This window comes from Condylura cristata, unplaced genomic scaffold (genome assembly GCF_000260355.1).
Source record: "Condylura cristata isolate star-nosed mole 26May11 unplaced genomic scaffold, ConCri1.0 scaffold00003, whole genome shotgun sequence".
Taxonomy (NCBI): domain Eukaryota; kingdom Metazoa; phylum Chordata; class Mammalia; order Eulipotyphla; family Talpidae; genus Condylura; species Condylura cristata.
Window position 1 is genome coordinate 33,912,100 of NW_004567104.1, and position 15,144 is coordinate 33,927,243.

Sequence of the window (15,144 nt, forward strand, 5' to 3'; positions counted from 1 at the left end):
CTGGTGAATCCTCTCACCACCCGTGCACCTCTGGCTTGTACCCCAGTTCTGTAGGCATAAATAAATAAATATTTTTTAAAAAATATTCCTTTTGATTTTGAGAAATGTAAAGGCTAGACAGACATAAGTAGAGAAAGACTCATCCTAAACAGTTTCATTTTTAAAATAGCTTTGATCAACATATATTTAAATTCTATACTTATATAAAATAATTGTTAATTTTCCTCTCAACTGCTCCATTTTTCTGCTTCATTTCTTCCCGAAGTTATGTGAAAATTCACTTTTAATTAAGGGGGTGGTTAACAAAAACAATGAGAAAGATTGCATTCCTTCAAAGTTTTATCCAAGGAAGGGGAATCTGTAGGACAGAAGTACCAACTGATCATAACATCCCAAATCTGTCTCCTGGCAAGAACTGTAAATACACTGTACAAGAGTACCACCAGAAGTCAGTTGGGAGAGGAGTGCAGAAGACTTTGGTAGAGTATGGCTCTTGCCAAAGCACACCCTAGAAGAGAAAGAGTGAGGGAGTAAATTTCCCTGCTTTTTGCTCCCCTACTCCCTCATCTCCTGTTGCTCCTCCCATTGGATTAACGCAATAGAAAGCTAACGAAGGAGAGGATACCAGGTGATGCAGTCCACAGAAGTCAGTTTCCTGGGGGCAAAAACCAAGAAGATGGAGAGGGGTGAGGGTTGGATTTATATAGGCAAACAGAATATCCAACACAAAGCCAAAATATGGGAAACTCAAGACAGCATTTCTCTTTGACAAAAGGAAGTGGGGGAGGGGGGCAGAAGGGGAGGAAGAGCTAGGGCCTCAGATCCACAGTGTTCAGTTGTGACTACAGCATTCTCAGGGGCATCTATGTCAAACCCCAGTGTTCTAGTCCAGTCTTCAGTCAAAATCAACAAGCCTGTTTTCTTTGTGAAAAGTAATATGAGATGAGCTAACTTGGGCTTTACCACAGAAAAATGAGAAGCACCCGACATGACTCTGAAAGGTTCAAGGTCTCAGGCTCTGGAAAGAAGAGCCTGATTGCATGCATGATTCTACTGAAGGACTCCTCAGATCAAACTGAGGGCTGGTAAAATACTATAGAACATAGACTGCAGCCTCAGCTCGAACCACAGAAGCAAAGGGATTCAAAATTGGGTTTCCTATATCCATCAGGTTGGAGAGAGTTTACATGCAAGTATGTCAGAATAAGTTATTACTCATAAGGATAAATAAGGAGATGGGTGAAAGGGGGAAAGAGGTTAAAGATACAATGTAGTGGGGAAGAAAGTAATTAACCAAAAAAGTGATCAGGGTAGCCATCACTAACAAAATACAAAATCTAGAGCTGTTAGTAGCAGCCAAGAAGAATATCCTCCAAATGTGCTCTGAAGTCTGAATAACAGCTTGGCCTCCTCACTGGGGGCTGCTGCAGGTCCCTCAGTTATTGGACAGAGCTGCTGAGCACACCCTCTGCTGCTATGCTGAGAAGTCAACTAGGGAAGCCAGAACTGGGGTGGAGATGGTGGGGCGAGAGGCGCCAACACACAGGAGCCAGACAGCCAAATACTTGGTCACTGCTGCTACCACTTAAATCTCCTGGTTCTCTGGACAGGATTTTCATTTTGTTTCATTTTGGTGGGCTGGGGTGGAAGTTGTTTTTAATCTGGGCAGTTAAGAGTATTTTTCACGGGGAACAAAAATACTGAGCAAGGGAGAAAGGCACAGTTGTTCCCTTGTTTTTCTCGGTTTTTATTGTATGTTGGTGCAGAAAATTCAAAGGAGCACCGGCTGCTTCTGGGACAGGTGTAAGTGGAAAACAAGGTAGTAGGAGATACAGTCACACCATCCTTACATCCTCTCATGCTACTGACCTTGGCCCTATCCCCTTACTGCGTGTTTCTTCTTCGGGTTGAAGAACTTTATATTACTAATATAAAACAATTATTACACATGAGGTGGAATCAAATAATTTTATATCTAGTATCACATTTAGTCGTCGGCATACATTCCGAGGCAGGTTCTGTTATTACCATTTATCTCTTCAGAAGGGGACGGTAGGTCTACCTGTGCTCTTAATCTCTGGACCATCCTATCTTGTCCTTATGTGTCTGTTACGCTGTTTCTACTGTTGTCTGAGTCAGCTTGAGTCAGGCTCCAAGTTTCTGATCCTGAATTTACACATGGTCTTTTATTTCTAATTATTTCCTCTGTCACAGATGCTGAGAAGGGAAGACCAGGCCCTCCCACTCACCCACCTCGGCCTCTCTCTCTCTTCATGAGTGCTAGTTAGAGAGCCATTCTGAGGGATGCTATCTAGTCACATTGGGGAAGGGGAAGCCCTCAGACTTCTCTTAGAAGACCAGCTTCATCAGCTTAGAATCCAATGTTCAGATCCTAGATTCAAGAATATGATTCTTGAATCTATGACAGACAGAAAGCAATACTCATCTGGCAAAACTGTGTCAGAGAAAACAAATGTGAGACACACATCAAAATCACCTCACTAAATATTTTGAGAAGTAACATGATTTAAATACTTAACATACAGGCTTCAGTTACAATTCAGAAAGCTAACAAAATTTCCTAATTTAAATGATACATGGGTTCAGATAGCACCTCTCAATTGTTTATAATACTTAATTGCTGAAGGAGATGGAAAATGTAGGCATGTATTTAAAGTTTCTTGAAAAAAATTAGATAATGTTTGTGTTTCATGTGTTGTTTTTTTTTTTAAAGATTTATTTATTTATGCATACAGAACTGAGGGGTACAGGCCAGAGGTGCAGGGGCAGCGAGAGGCTTCACCAGAGACAGAGCGGGGAGCAGAACAGGCAGATCGAGGAAGTACACTGCTGAGGGGAGCAGCGGGCAAGTCAGGAGAGGCCTGCCTCGCCATGTGGTCTCCTCCGGGGCAGGCGGGGATCGAACTCATGCGGAAGTGGGTTCAGATTCTCAGTGCTGTGCTTTAACCCACTGCGCCACCAGGAGGGCCTCATGTGTTGTTTTTTTAAGAGATTTATTTATGCATACAGAACTGGGGTACAGGCCAGAGATGCGAAGGGTGAGAGGATTCACCAGAGTAGGGAGCAGAGCAGGCCAACTGACAAAGTACATTCCTAAGGGGAGCAGCAGGCAGTCAGGAGAGGTCTGCCGCACCATGTGGGTCACTTCTGGGGCAGGGATCAAACTCATACTGAAGTGGCTTTAGCTTCTTAGTGTTGTGCTTTAACCCGCTGCGCCACCAGGGGGGGGTGGGCCTCATGTGTTCATTTTAACATTAAGGGAGTAAATTTGAAGTGTCCTTCTTTTTCCTAGGTCCCTAATAACTCTCTGATGCCTAAACTAGAAATGGTTCTGGACTATTTCTGGCCTTTTTTAAAATAAGGAAATAAATATTAGTGTTTAGACAAAATAAACACTATGTAGGTCATGGAATTCCATGCTTCAATTTCATATCCTTTCTTTTCTAGGTAACACCCCATTCTGATATGGAGTATTCTGATATGGCATATGTATATATTCATTCATATATAAATGAAATGATTATTATTTTAAGACGATTCAAAGGTAAGTTTACATGAATCTTGGAAGCAGCCACTTTTCCATTTTTGTTTTTCTTCTCTTCTGTACCCTACTTCTCAACGCTGCACCCCCCAATATGTTATAGACTTCATTTTATCCACTGTACTAGGATGCATCTTGTTGCATCTCAGTAAAGGGAGATGTGGACTAGAATATAATATCTATCTCCTACAAACTGAGAGACTTCAGAAGAGCTGTATCTAGAAACCTCAGCAGTAGTCATTCTTAGTTTTCAAACTCAAATTCTATAAACTATAAACACTATTCAGCTGCCATCGCCCTCAACCTCTATCTAGGCTTCTTGGTTAGAATGAGAAGGCAAGGCCTTCCCTAGTAGAGCACTATGAAGCTGTCCATAGCTACTGCAGTATGAGTTTGATCCCCAGCTAGGGAGGTGATCCACGTGGCATGACAGACCTCTCCTGTCTCGCCCACTGCTCCCCTCAGCAGTGTGTTTCAGTTAATCTGTCTGTGTCCCACTCTGTCTCTGGTGGATCCTCTCAACCCCCACGCCCCCACCTCTTTCCTGTACCCCAGTTCTTGTATGCATAAATAAATAAAGCTTAAAAAAAAAATGACAAAGCAAGAGAGCTAGACAGTGAGAGTCTGATTGGCCAGCCAGGTGCTCCTACACTGGCTCACTTGGAGTTGGATGACTACTTCTGTGGTCACCGTAACCAAAATAGGACAGAGTTACTTTACCACCAACAGAATCACAAGGCTATATCTGCAGATTCTCTCAATAGGTTATATATTTAAGTGTGCAAGTATTCATGTCTGAGGTTGAATTGGAGGGAGAAGTACAAAAATGATCAAAATCAATGTATAATATATTCATGCTGGGATATCTAAAATGGATGAAAAATTAGCTTCAAGGTTTTTGAAAGCTTTATATGTATGGGTTACTTCATATGGGTTACCTAGGTTGCTCTGGGACATTTCTATGATGTTCTCATTTAAAAGTTTGGGCAGGCTTTTCTTGTTAAAATCTCTGTTCTCTGGCCCAGGAACTGCACCAAGCCATAGCATATTGGTCATGAAAAGTCATACTTAACATCAATCTACTGTTACCAATGGGTTATTTATTATTAGTTGCTAGAGCTGCTGGAGCTGCCATAACAAAGTACCACTGACTGGAAGGTTTAAACAACGGAAACATATTTTCTCATTACAGATGATAGAAGTCTGAGATCAAAGTTATCAGCAGAACTTGTTCCTTATGACCCGTGGCCTAGCCTTGCTGATACCCAGTTTTCTCCTTTTGACTTTATATGTCTTCCCTTTATGTCTGTGTCCTAATGTCCTCTTTTTATAAAGATACTTGTCACGCTGATTTAAAGTCTACCCTTAAAAAAAAAATTTTAGTTTAATGACATACTCAAAGATTGTAACTTCTAATAAAGCCACATTCTGAAATATGGGGAGGGAGGATGCTTGGACGCTAACATATGAATGAGGTGAGGGGCACACAGTTCAATCCATATTAATTAGCAAATCTCTTGTTTGGAACTAGGAATACAAAATATGCTTTCTGCTCTCATTGAGACTATAACCTCCTGCCTGGTATTCCACTTTATTATACTATAACAACACTTCCAGAAAGTCACCAGGTTGATTCTTTTCTAAACGGCAAATCCGATTTTGTCATTTTCTAATGGAAGGACTCCTCTAGCTCCACAATGCCTTTGTGCAAAGTTCAAGTGCCTCCCTCAGTACTTACAGTTTCTCATAAGCTCCAGCGCATCTTCCCAGCCTTGCCTCCAGTCACTCTTCTACCCTATCCACAGGCTGCCTGAACCATTGACAGATTGTGTACTTAGATTTTACAGTACTTTAAAGACAGACAATTCCATATTATCATTTTCTACCATTATTAGAACAGGATTTTGAACTCATCTGGAAATCTAATTTATTACTTCTGATTAGCTCGCTAAGTATTTGTGAAGTAACTACCATATGCCTGGCACGATCCGAACATTTGTTACATAAAGATGAAAGTGAAATCACTGATTTAGGAAGGAAGATGGCAGTTAAATTGATAACTGTAATATAATATGAAAATTGCAGAATAGGAATATGCATACAATACTCTAGGAACACAAGATAGATGGATTTTTACCAGAGGTGGTCAGGGAAAACTGCAGGAAGGAGAACTGATATTTGAGCTGAAAACTTGATAGGAGGAAGAAAGGAATTTCAAATACAGAGCTGTAAAAGCAAAGGCAAGAGTCACATATAACACTTGCTAGGACACCAGCTGACCCTGAACCACTATCCTTTTCTTTCTCTGAGACTCTCATGGGTTAAGTACCCTTTTTCTTAGAACAAGCAAACCCCAGAGCATCTAATCCTGTTATCTAGACAAAGACTGCTGAATTCAGACTCCACAGGCTCCTGTATACCTACCTGTATGAAAGACACTTTCGATTCCAAGATAATCTCCTTCTAATAGAGAGTCTAAGGTGATTTAAAGCCGCTTTATGGTACCTCTCTAGAGAAAAGCAAGAGAAACTTAACCTCTGAAAATTTACCCTGCTACATATTATTTCTTTTCAGAACATTAATTCTCATTCTTGACTGCCAGATTAGATTTAATTAGGCAGATATAAAAAAGACTTCAATGCCTGGGCAGCACCCCAGACCAATTAAATTAGAATTTCTAAGGCATAAATTTCTAGGGATAAATATTGTCTAAATCTCCCTAGATGATCTATTGTGAAGCCAAGGTTGAAAATCACTGATTCAGAGTTTGTGGGAATTTTCCTTCTTAATATAGATAATTTACCCAAACTCAAGTTTCTCTGGCAACATTACTTATTGATTCAGAAATGGAATGGACAAACATTGCTTTTACTCATGCCAAAAGGAAAGTGGGTCTTTTCCTCTTTTGGTTTATGTCACTCTTACAATTCCCCTCCATGTTTATCTTTGATGTATGTGTGTCTTCCTCTCAACCTCATGACTTCAGATTAGGAGACAAATCTTGGCCAAGTGGGTGTTAAGAACCCACAGCCTATCTCACTTCTGGTTCTTTGCTTTTGCATGTAGAAGGTCTTAGTTTAAGGGTACAGATTCTTGTATATCTCCTCCCCACCCCAGTATTCTTTGGAGCAAATTCTCTGTAGCTCCCTCTTCATGTGTAGTTTGGTCTCAGGCCCTGATCCTTAGACTGAAATCAGGTTCCATGCAGGCAGTCTTTCTAGTGTCCAATACTTGCAATGCATTGTTGAAAGAGTGGCTAAAGGGAACAAAGAGAGCCTAAGCTCACAAGAGGAGGGAAGACGAAAGATGGATAGTCAGCCCTCACCTGAGCCCTGAGACTTGACCTGTGCCCTCTTTCTCTCCGATTTGAGGGGAGAAATTATGAGAAGGCAGCGTGCCAGGTTGCCAGGGCTGACAAGAGAAGAGTGAGCCAGTTAGCCAGCCTACCACAAAGCAGCAATGGCAAAGGGAGAAAATCAGAGCTAGAGTAATAGTGGTGACAGTGATGGAACAATGAAGTAATGAAGCCCAGTTCAGGCAAGAGTGCTGATGCTGCAGTCCATTGAGTCAGAAAGAACTGATTTCTCATCAAATTAACCAACGAACACCTGTGGATAAAGCATCCCACATAAGTGTTGGCTCCAGCCAGGCTGCTCATTTGTCAGCATTGAAGTGACATCATGTAAATTCACATGCAGATGCCAAACTTGATGAAAATTCATGATTCACTGTGTCTGTTGGGCTCACACAGCTAACTGGATGACCTCTGAGATTCCTTCTGGCTAATTTTAAGAATTTGTGATCCCAAGTGGCTGCCATGAACTGGGCATGTACCAGGAAGTACATTTGGGAGAATTTCCAAGGAGCTTTATGGGCAGGTGCCAGGGTGTTTTATGCAAGAAATGAAGGACTCTTTACCATGCCAAAGGAAGGATATTGCCAAGAGGTAATTTTCAACAGGGGATTCACTGTTTCTATGTGACCATTCTTCCTAACTAGTCCTCTAAACAGTATACATTACGTACAGGGCCAGTGTCTCTGATCAACCCTTACTGAGGCAGGATGATTTTTTTTTTTCCAGGCAGAGACCTTGCTCATCTTCTTCCTGGTTACCCAGAGACAGTATTCCCTTAGGACCACACTGTGGAAGACATCCCCACCTCCCATTGCTATTAGCAATCTGTCCACCCTTCTGTGGCTTTCTAAGCTTACTTGTTCAAAGGCACAACAGGGGTCTTGATCTTTATTTCTGATCCCTCCAGGTAGTAAAAATTGTGCCAGTTCCTTCTGGACAGAGAACCAGAGTCAGCAGAGAACTCAGCGGAAATATGGGTTCTGCAAGGATGGAAGTAGACCATGTGTTCCCCCCACGTGCATAAACAGTTTTCTGTTCTCATGCTGAGGGAGCAGCTGCAGCTCCACACCTCATCCCCACCAGACCCTTGCCTCGCTCCCTTTTTAATCACTTATTCTGGCTTTTCTTCTCCCTGCCAACAATAAGTCATAATGGTTTTTACATATAATGTTCCTCTCCTCATGGTGCAGCACTAACAGTGAAATTACAGAAAGCTAAAAGGATACACAGAAAACATTACTTACACAATTGTTCACATATAAAAATCAGGGAGACATTTAAAAGATTTCACTTCTAATCATGAGTTGGGAGCATTGATATGGTTTAAATTAAAAATTTTCTTCTACTTCCTGGTGTTCTTGCAGTAAAATTCTGTTAGTAGGAACCTAACTACTGAGCTTAGGGTCACTTGAGGATCTTCTCTATAGCTCTAAATTTTTAGAAGGAAAAAAAAGAGTACAAGAACAAAATTAAACATCATAGATTTAATTTTTAGAAAATAGTTATTTTATAGCATATTCCAAAGGCCATAATAAATTAGTGTAATCTTATGAACCTCCACTTGGTATGTATTGGCAATAGTAGGTGATGGAAAATCAGCAAGGTTCATTTATTCTACACAATGCTTGAAATTTGAAGGAGCAAATTTACACTCCTTGGTAATGCCATGTCTTCAAATTGCCAGGATCATGAGAATGCATAACCTATCCTGGAACATGCATCAATCACATTGGCATGCCTGTGGATAAGGCACATCCTTCAGATGAGAAATCCAGATTAAAAGAGTACTCACAGAAATTTGAAATTTTTGAGTCAGGAAAAGAAATTTGCTCTGAGAGAGGTTGAAAAGAGAGGTCCTGCCAGTCCCTAAGAAACAATGTAATCAGACCTCTAGAGTGCATACAGCCAAGACAAGGTAGGAAATTGAGAGGGAAGATAGGAAAGGTAGTTAGGAATTTGTACCATGACCGTAGACTCAAGTGTACTTATTTTAAGATAGGAGGTTTGAAACTCGGAAACTCAGGGTAATTTTGCTAGCTTTACTAGAATCCTTAGGACCAAAACTATATACTGTGGTTTTAAAACTAGATCCTTATAAAGGCTTTTCTACTAGTCTTTGTTAATTCCCATTCCATTAAATTACAGAGTTGCCTTCATCCATTATCTTTTAAAAATATATATATATATATTTTTACACCGTAGAATGTAACTTCTTAATTGTATCCCTTGATTTTGGACTCTTACTTCCCTTCTTCAGTTTATTAGGATGGAGAGGAAGATTCCTATGTAAAGAGTCATTATGTAAGGCTGAAAATTTTCCCCCACTAAGTCAAGAAGAAAGATCAATTTCAAAAAAAACATTACAGGGCCCTCCCCAGTGGCACAGTGGGTTAAAGCACAGCACTAAGAAGCTAAAGCTACTTCAGCATGAATTTGAACCCAGCCCGCCCCAGAGGTGACCCATGTGGCATGACAGACCTCTTCTGGCCTGCCCACTGCTCCCCTCAGCACTGTACTTTTTCAATCTGCCTTTTCTGCTCACTGCTTTGTCCCTGATGAATCCTCTCACCGCCCCTGCACCTCTAGCCTGTACCCCAGTTCTGTATGAATAAATAAATCTTTAAAAAAAATTAGACTTTTTAGTAGTATGGGGAAGGAGACTGATGATTTGAAATGGACAACTTTTATCCAATTAACAAAAGCAGCAATATAAAAGAGAAAGGAACACTCTCTAGGACTAGTAACTAGGGACAAAATGAGTATAAATTTGCAACAAGATTTATTTACATAAGTTTGTAAGTACATAGGCGACCATTTCTTTACTATCAGGAAGCAGGATAGGATCATTAAAAAAAACTAGTACAACCACTATGGAAAACTGTTTGGAGTTTCCTCAAACTGCTTAACATGGAGCTTCGCTACGACCCAGCAATCCCACTCCTACTATCCAAAAGACACAAAAACACTGATTCAAAAAGATACCTGCATCCCCATGTTTATTGCTGCTTTATTTACAATTGGAAAAACATGGAAGCAGCCCAAATGCCCAAAAGTAGATGACTGGATAAAAAAGATGTGATACATATATGCAATGGAATATTACTCAGCAACCAAAAAAGAGAAACACATGTCTTTTTGCAGCAACTTGGATGGAGCTGGAAAAGATCATGCTTAATGAGATAAGCCAGAAAGAAAAAGAAAAATACCGGGTGGTTTCGCTCATAGCAGGAGTATAATGGACCAGGCGAGAAAATAATAATAATAATGAACAGCCATATATCAGACATTTTGTGGGGGTGGGGTGGGGAATGGGATCAAAAACGGGGAGAGTGGGGGGTGGAGAGAAGTGCACTGGACTATGGTGATGGCATATGGGTGACTTGGTGATGGGAACCCCACGGGGATTACAATTGAGATGAAAAAAAAATGTACAAAGTGATGTAAAAATAAACTATTATATATATAAAAAAATTTCCTTAGGGCCCTCCCTCGTAGCACAATGGGTAAGGACTCAGCACTGCAAGCTAGCTGCTGCGTGAGTTAGATCCCCAGCGGCAGAGGTGATCCACATGGTGTGAGTTAGATCCCCAGCGGCAGAGGTGATCCACATGGTGTGGCAGACCACTCCTGACCCACCCGCTGCTCCCCTCAGCAGTGTAAATCATTGACCAGCCTGTCCTGCTCCCCACTGTCTCTGGTGAATCCTCTCACCGCCCCTGCACCTCTGCCTATACCCCAGCTCTGTATGCATAAATAAATAAATCTTAAAAAATAGTTTTAAAAAATCCCCTTAGTTGAATCACTTGTAATAAGGGAGATACAAATTAAAACCACAATGAGATACTACCTCACACTAGTGAGGATGGCATATCTTAAAACAACTAGCAATAACAATTGTTGGTGAAGATGTGGAGAAAAAGTAATTCTGCTCTGCTGGTGGGAATGCAAACTATTACAACCACTATGGAAAATTCCATATCACCCAGCAATCCCACTGCTAGGTCTCTACCCAAAAGACACAAAAACACTGATTCATAAAGACACCTGTACCCCCCATGTTTATTGCTGCTTCATTTACAAATGGAAAGACATGGAATCAACTCAAATGCCTAAAAGTAGATGACTGTATCAAAAAGATGTGGTGCCTATACACAATGGAATATTACTCAGCAATCAAAAGAGAGGAACTCATGCCTTTTATGGCAACATGGATGGAGCTGGCAGGGATCATGCTTAGTGAAATAAGCCAGAAAGAAAAGGAAAAATACTGGAATATGGTTTCACTTATAGCAGGAGCATAAAGGACGGGTTGGGGGGGAGGAGATAATAATAATATAATAATGAACAACTATATACCAGAGACATTTTATGGGGGTGGAATAGGGAATGGGATGAAAAATGAGGTGGGGGGTTAGTGCATGGAACTATGGTGATGGCACATGGATGAATTGGTGATGAGAAGTCCAGGGGGATTACAACGGAGATGGAAAAAGGCACAAAATGATGTAAAAATAAATTATAATTTAAAAAAAATTTCCTTTAGTTAAGATTAGTGGTCTGCTGATTAAAAGGAGTTCTAAAGAAAAATTACTTCGGTAAGCTTCTTTGAATTTTGTGGACAAGATGGTTTGTTTAAATAATAAGTTGAAATTTCTCTAGGTTGTGTCACTTTCTCCTACTAGATTTTGAGTTCAGAGACAGAAAATATCATGTTTTGTATTTCTTTGTATGTCTGACACCTAATTCAACACATGACAAATGTCCAGTACCCAATCCATTTTTCCTGAAGCCATGGGCATTTGGACAATTCTACTCAAAATGAAATGGGTAGATGACAGAGGTCAACCTCAAAAATATTTTAAATGGCATATGCCCATTATTAAAGTGCTTACCACTCTAGTGCTAGCAATTAATAAATAAATGTTTAATAATAAGCAGTCCAATGAATAAGAATCAGAAACTAGTAACTCAGAAGAGTGACCCTATATCTCATGAAATCTAATGTTACATGGAGAACAGATGTTCAGTAACTATTTTCTTAACTTTAAACAATTAATTCTGCCATTCTGAAGCTTTAACATCTGTAGTGGTTGAGACAACTGGATATTCAGATTTGTTTGTCAATCTCACACCATATTGCAAAAATTAACTTAAAATGGATCAAAGACTTACCTGTAAGAACTCTAAATCTTTTTTATCTTGGATTATAAAAGTTATAGATATGACACCAAAAACATGAAAAACAAATTAGATTTAACTGGATATAATCAAATTTTAAAACTTTTGTGCTTCAGTGAACATCACCAAGGAAGTAAAAGATAAGCATCTACAGAGCTGGAGAAAATACTTACAAATTATATATAAGAGTCTTGTTTCCAAAGTCTATAGAGAACTATTACAACTCAAAGGACAAGTAATAAATTTTAAAATGGGCAAAGGATTTGAATAAACATTCTTCCAAAGAGTTATACAAATAGCCAGTAAACACATGAAAGATATTTAGCACTATTAGCCCTCAAGGAAATGCCATATAAAGCCAGAAGGAGATTCCACTAGGCTATAAGAATAGCTTATAATAAGAATAATAGTGTAGACAGTATCAAGTTTTGCCAAGGAAACTTCAACTGCTGGTGGGAATGTAAAATAATGAAAATAGTTTGGTAGGTTCTCAAATAGTAAACAGTGTTATCATACAATCCAGAAATTCCACTCCTTGCTGTCTAGCCAAGAGAAAGGAAAATGTGTCCACATAAAAACTTTTTATGTGAGTATTTGTAGCAGCATTCTTCACAATAGCCCAGATGAACATAACCCAACTCCCCATCAACTAATGGATGAATAGATAATAGCCATACAATGGAATCTTCAACAATAAAAAGAAAAATTGACATATGCTACGACATCGATGAGCACTGAAACATACTAAGTGAATGAAGGCAGTTACAAAGGACTACATATTGTATGATTACCCTGATATGAAATGTCCAAATAGGCAAATCTATAAAAACAGAAATTAATTGGTAGTTGCTTAGGCATGGGTGTGATGAGAGGACTGAAAGCGAATGGCTAAGGGGAGGAGGATTTCTTTTAGGAGTAATTATAATGTTCCAGATATATGGTGATGGGTAAATGACTGAGTGTATGGGTCATTTGGTACATGGATCATAGCTCAATAAAGTTGTTTTGAAAGAAATCTTATAGTGGCTTCCAGTTTGTGATAGGCATGACGATACGGTGCCCAGATCCCCCTTCAAGGAGACTTATTCAGCTGTGAGGAGCAGATAGCAGAGAGTTGTCAGTTCCTTCGGTTCCCACAGAGTCATCCTTGCTATCTTGTTCAAGATCACACCCTTCTCAGTGCAGCCTACATCTCCAAGAGGCAGGAAAATAAATGCCCTGCCATTTCTCACTACAGAGGTCCTTGCTGGGTTGGCAGAGGCTTTATTAAACCTGCATCATGGCTTGGTTTCTACATTTTCAACTCTGCTTCATCTTTCTTTTTCATAAGCGATAGTCTCTCAGTTTGAGCCCCAAACAATCTCAGCATCTGCTTCTAGGGATCCCAACTAGTGACACTGTTAAACATGTCATATCAGGTATACACATACTTTCAAATCCCAGAAAATCCACTAAAATGAAGGTAAAGTAAGTTTGTAACCAATTAGGTTAAAGAGAACAAAAAATGAAACCTTGTAGAAGGAATGATAGCCTTAGCAGAAAGAAGGAAGCAAAGCAAAAGTGCTTGTAGAGTGTGATCCCAATGACAAGGGGGATTTCTTCCATAGAATCTCAAAGACTCAGGATTTGGATGAACAGAAGCAGAACTGGTAAAAGGTACTAATTTAAATTAACATAACTATTTACAGTTCTAGTTCTCTTCCTTTATCTTTACATAAGACTAGATATTTAGTTACTGGAACAGTGGAGCAGAGAGACTTTGAAATTAGGGGTGCTGGGATCATTAGATGAAGAGTAAGGTTTGGAGCCAAAAATATGGGAATCAATGAATGTACACATGTTGATTAGAAAGCCTGCTCCCTCTAATCTCCTGCCTCCAGTAATACTCTTCACAAGGCTGGGGCATTGACCCCAAACCATAGACAAGAATCTTTTCTCTTTAGAAGTTAATCAGGGAAAACATAACTCCCCAGCATTGGCATTTAATTACTGAAAAGGCAATCTGTCTACTCTACTACCTACACTGCCTCCTGCCACCACACAGCTTCCAATTTTGTAGTTCCTAATTCCTACATGTGACCATTTGAATAGAGTTTCATATATTTTTTAAAAGGCCCCAAATAATAAAAGGCATTAACAGAAGCCAAAAATGAAGGGAGAAGAATTTTCTAAATATAAAAGTCAGAAAAGCTAATGTATTTATGAAGCAAAAAACAGGGAGGAAAGAACAATTAGAAGTTAAGAGCTCTTATAAATAAAAACTGATAAAAATTAAAATGTAATAAAAGACTTGGGAGGCAAAGAAATGGAAAGAGCATAGAATGCCAGAGCTAGATAATACAGTGGGACAAAAAAGAAAGAGATCCAGGTGCCAAAATTTACAGATGTCATAAGAGATAATGAGGAAATACTTCTAAAAATGAATTACTAACAAAGGTTTAGGGTCACTTGGCCTTTTCATTATGCTGCCGAAGAAATAACTTCAAAGCCTAAAGGAAAATTAGCCTTGAATATTATGCTGTCAAATTGTTAGTCAACTAGGTGAATAGATTAAAGACATTTTTAGGCATTGAAGAACTCAAAATTGTACTTTTTATGTACCATTTCTTAGGATGCTGTGGGCAATGTGTTCCACTAAAAGCAATAAAGACTTAAGAAGGTGCAAGGTTCAAGAAACTTGAATTCCAACACAGGAGAGCAGTGAAGGATGACTAGGCCAACTGGTCCAGATTGGGCAGAAAGAGGTTTTCCAGGAGAGACAGAAAAAGAGGACGTGGTAAGAGAGGAGAGGAGGAGCAAGATATCTGCTGAATTTGATCTATGGAAACCGTGTTGGGAAAGCATTTTTCTTTAATCAATGGGGAACTAAGAATTAGCAATGTGTATATAGGAAACAAAGTCATTAAAAAACCAGGCCAGGGCCCTCCCTGGTGGCGCAGCGGGTTAAAGCACAGTACTGAGAATCTAAAAGCCTCTTCCGCATGAGTTCGATTCCTGCCCCCGCCTGCCCCGGAGGTGACCACATGGCGCGGTAGACCTCTCCTGATCC

General features: G+C 39.8%; 1 long non-coding RNA gene across 2 annotated transcripts in view; it reads left to right on the forward strand.

Moving 5' to 3' along the window:
- Nucleotides 1-15,144, forward strand: part of LOC105854299 — a 61,376-nt gene that overhangs the window by 27,774 nt on the left and 18,458 nt on the right. Inside the window, exon 2 of one of the 2 annotated variants that reach the window (XR_001145983.1) lies at nucleotides 3,469-3,565. The exons of the other annotated variant lie outside the window; for it this stretch is intronic. This is a non-coding gene — a long non-coding RNA (uncharacterized LOC105854299). The remainder of the gene's footprint in view (nucleotides 1-3,468; nucleotides 3,566-15,144) is intronic. 2 annotated transcript variants of the gene reach the window in all.